Here is a 4,262-nt window from a genome sequence, read left to right as displayed (position 1 = left end):
TCATTATGGCTTAAAAGTGAGAATAATCCACAGGCCTATCCACTAGTGAATGGATAAATAAAATATGATAGAGTCATACAATGGAATATTATTCAGCAATGAAAAGAAAGGAAATGCTGACACATGGTACGACATAGATTAACCTTCAAAACAATGCTAAGACCATTAGAAAGGACTACATGTTGCATGATTTTATTCATATAAAATGTCCAAGGGGCTGGGGATATGGCTCAGTTGGTAGAGTGCTTGCCTCATAAGCACAGGGCCCTGGGTTCAAACCCCAGCACCGCAAAAAAAAAAAAAAAAAAAAAAAAAAAAATGTTCAAAAGGTGAAAATCCATAAAGACAGAAAATAGATTAGTGGTTACATGGGACTGAGGAGGAAGTGGAAGTAGGGGTGATGACTAAGAGGTGCAGGATTTGTTTTTACATAATAAAAACTGTATTCTAAAATTGAGGTGATGGATGCACAATTGTATGAATATGCAAAAAGCCCTTGAATTGTACACTTTAAATAAGTCCAAGGTATGATGTATGAATTACCATATCTCTATAAAGATGCTTAAAACAAAAGAAGCTCCATAGTATTGTCAGTCATTCACTCCCTATTCTTTTCCCTTCTCCCAATCTTCAGCAACCACTGTTCTGTCTTTTTAAATCAAAAGTTTTAATTTTGATCAAGTTCAATTTATTGACATTTGACTTTTTGCACTTCAAATATGGTATTCAACTGCCTTCTGGAAATGCTTTCTGACAAGAAATCAGCCATTTATCTTATTTAATGTCCCTTGTACATGATGAATCACATTTGTTGCTTACTCTTTTTCTTTGGTTTTTGATAATTGGACTATCACGCATATCTGTGTATATTTCTTAGAGGTTATTGTGCTTGGAGTTCATTAAGTTTCTGGGATGTGTAGATTCATGTTTCCATCCTATGTGGGAAGTGTTTTAGCCATTATTTCTTCAATTGTTCTTTCTGTCCTCATCAGGGATATGCTGTTGTGACCACGTTCCCCATGTCTCTGAATATGTGCTCATTTTATTCACCTTTTTGTCTTTCTATTTCTTAGACTGAATAAATTCAATTACCTTATCTTCAAGTTTGCTGGCTCTTCTGCTTATTTATAGCTGTCATTGTAACCCTCTAGTGAATTTTTAAATTTCAGTTCCGTACTTTTTAATTTGAGGATTTTCTATTCAAAAAAATAATTTGTCTGAAACCTCCTTCTTCTCCTTCTTGTTCCTCTTCCTCCTCCTCCTCCTCCTTTTTCTTTTCTTAAGACATGGTTTCTTTTAGTTGTCTTTATTTATAATAATTGACTGAACATCTTTTGTCTAGTAAGTAAAATGTCTGGGCTGCTTCTATTCACTGTTTTTCTCCCCATATGTCTGAAAATATATAGTTTCTTTGCATGTCTTATAATATTTTGTTGAAAACTGAACAAATCAAATAATGAAAAGTGGTAACTCTGGAAAGCATGTTATGTTATCTCCCCTTGTTCCAGTTTACTGTTGTTGCTATTTCTTTTTGTGGCTGTTTGCGTGTTTGGAGACCTTTCTGAATTAATTCTGTAAAATCTGCATTCTTTGTTGTGTGTAGCCACTGAATTCTCTGCCTGGTTAGCTTAAATGTCAGTTAATAATTTGGATAGAGATTTCCTGAAGTGTCTGGAACCAATAACCCTCCCTGTCTTTGCCTAGGGGCTCTATGTGTTGGGAAATTTCTTCAACATTCTGCAGGTAGTTGCAAACTCTGCCTTTACTTCATGCTTTTCTAGAGCCCAAGGTGGGCCCAAGGTGAAAGTTTAGATCTTCTCAGGTCTTTCCTGGTTATGTGCACAGTCTTACGCATGCACATGGTCTTTCAGATTCCCAGGAATATGTCATAACTTTTTAAATCTCCTGTGGGCAGTTCATTCCTCAGCTTTTCTTTTCAAATATTTTGATTAGCATATTGTCTCCCTCAACTGTTATCCACTGCCTCAAAACTGCAAAGTTAATCAGTTGTCTCAAATTGGTTTTGATTAACACTCCCAGTGAAAAGTCTTTATGGACCTGGCAAGATATGAAAAGTCCAGTCAAATAACGTCAGGTTCACAAATGGGTTTTTTAGGAACCACCACACTGATCAGATACTAATGGTTCTCTGGGAATCAGGCTTTGAACACACTCCATCACCATCTGCCCCCTCCAGTGGCTGCCAGGCTGATGTTTTCTAGTGTGACGTTAGACTGTTGGTTTTCAAGGTTACCATGGAACTGAAGCATGTGTGATAGAAACAGAACAAGTTAAAAAGGTTAAAAGCTCTCTGTTCTTTTCAAAATTCAGCCTTTTTTCTTGAATAAACACTCCCATGAATGCTGAAAGTACTTGGTTTATTTCCAGAGTTCTGAAAAAGTTGATTCCTATCAATTTTGCTTGTTTTCTCATTGCTTTGACAGCAGAGAGAATTTTAGAGGTCTTTAATCTGTCATTATTGCTAATGTCACCTTCTTTTCTTTGTGGTGGTGTGGGGGAGATAAAGGATGTTCCCTAACTGTGAGAGCAGGATATGCTGAGGTTGGAGAGGCACTGGGGGCTGGTGTGTGTAGGAAGAGACTTGAGACCTTAGCATCTAATCTTGCTCCGTTGTGAGGACCCAGTGAGGATTTTTGAGTAGATGCTGACAGTATGACTTGGGCTGTGACAGGTGCTCTGGCTGCTAAGTAGAGACTAAAACAGGAAATCTGAGGGGGGAAAGAACAAAGCATAGCTCTCTCAAGTCCCCTCCCTGGCCTAGACGGCTCTGCAAGATCAGCCCTCTGACCCCATATTTCACCCTTGCCCCCTTTTGCATTCTGCTCCAGCTACCCTGGGGGGACCTTGCTTTTCCTCAGATGGTGTCCCTGCCCCAGAGACTTTGCACCTGCTACTTCATCTGGCTGAAACTCTCATCTCCTAGATGTTTGCATGGCTCACTCCCTTTAGATCTTTGTTCAAATATCTCCTTATCAAGGGACTTCCTTGATCCTTTTATAGGAAAAGACAACTTCCTCATCCTATTTCTCATCTCCTCACCCTACTTCATGGTTCCTTAGAGCCCCTATCATCACTTGAAGTTGTTACATATTTATCCGTTATCTTCATGTGTGCTAAGTATTTGTGAAAATAAGTCGAGGAGATCAGGGACTTGGGGGAAATGGCATTAGGAGAAATCTCTCCACTCGTGGACCTCACTCCTTGGGTGGTAGTGGAAGCATTGCCACCTGTCAGGTAATGAATCAAACTCACAAATGAATCATTCAAAAAGGTTTATGCTCAAAAGCTTTCCTGCTGATCTAAATGTTTTTTTCTCATCTCTGCTTTTCAAAGTAAATGAAATGGAATATTGTGTGGGGAACCCAGGCTTCACAAATCATCTCTCAAGGTCCAAAAATGATAAAGAGCAGGGAAAAGAATCAAGAAGTGAAGTTAGCCTCTGCGCATGCCCAGTTTTTTTGATATACAGATTCTATCTGAAGCCAAAGCTGCTTCTAATAAAAGGTGGTTGCTTAGCTGTATAATACTTTCCACATTGATTTTTTTTTTTTTGGTGGTGGTACTGGGGGTTGAACCTAGGACCTCACACATGCTAGGAACATGTTCTACCACTGAACTACATCCCTAGTCTTTTGTTTTTTACTTTTATTTTGAGATAGGGTTTTACTAAATTGCCCTGGTTGGTCTTGAACTTGAGATCCTTTTGCCCCAGCCTCTGGGATTGCAGGCGTGAGGCATGCTGCTGACCACATTGGACACTTTGACCAGTGTATCAGAAGGCTGTGTGTCTACAGACTGTCAACAAGGAGTGTGCTCTGGTAAACAAAAGCCCAGATAAACATATATGGTAAACCTCTAAGCAACAGCTTCCTCATGATGACTCAGTGCACAGTTGTGCAAGTTGCCAAGTTAACCTGATTCTAGACTCCTGTTCATGCTGTGGAAATGAACTGCTTAATTATAGAACTTTCCAATATCAGCTTTGAGAGGCACTGGTGACATGGTCCCAGGACTCTAGTTGGTAAGGTCTCAAGTGTGAATCTCTGTGAAATTCCTAAATCAGAGATGGTTTGCTCTTAGGGGAGAGGTTATCTGGAGCACAGCCTACCGGTCTTATCCTAGATCCAGCAAGGGCTCCCTGGGGCCAGTTTCCCTCAAGGACCTGTCATGGGCAGCCAACAACTTCTTCCCTTGATTCAGCTCATTGCTCAGCAGACCCCAGGAAGAGCAGCCACCTCTGA

The 4,262-nt window shown here is 39.9% G+C and overlaps 1 non-coding gene across 1 annotated transcript; it reads left to right on the top strand.

The window, feature by feature from the left end:
* Positions 1 to 218: 218 nt before the first annotated feature.
* Positions 219 to 292, top strand: Trnam-cau (transfer RNA methionine (anticodon CAU)). The gene has a single exon. It is a non-coding gene; the product is annotated as a tRNA-Met (tRNA).
* The last annotated feature ends 3,970 nt before the right edge of the window (positions 293 to 4,262 follow it).

This window comes from Sciurus carolinensis, chromosome 13 (genome assembly GCF_902686445.1).
Source record: "Sciurus carolinensis chromosome 13, mSciCar1.2, whole genome shotgun sequence".
In the NCBI taxonomy this organism is placed as follows: Eukaryota; Metazoa; Chordata; class Mammalia; order Rodentia; family Sciuridae; genus Sciurus; species Sciurus carolinensis.
The sequence above is the reverse complement of the archived record's forward strand: the minus strand, read 5'-3'. Positions and strand labels throughout refer to the sequence as shown.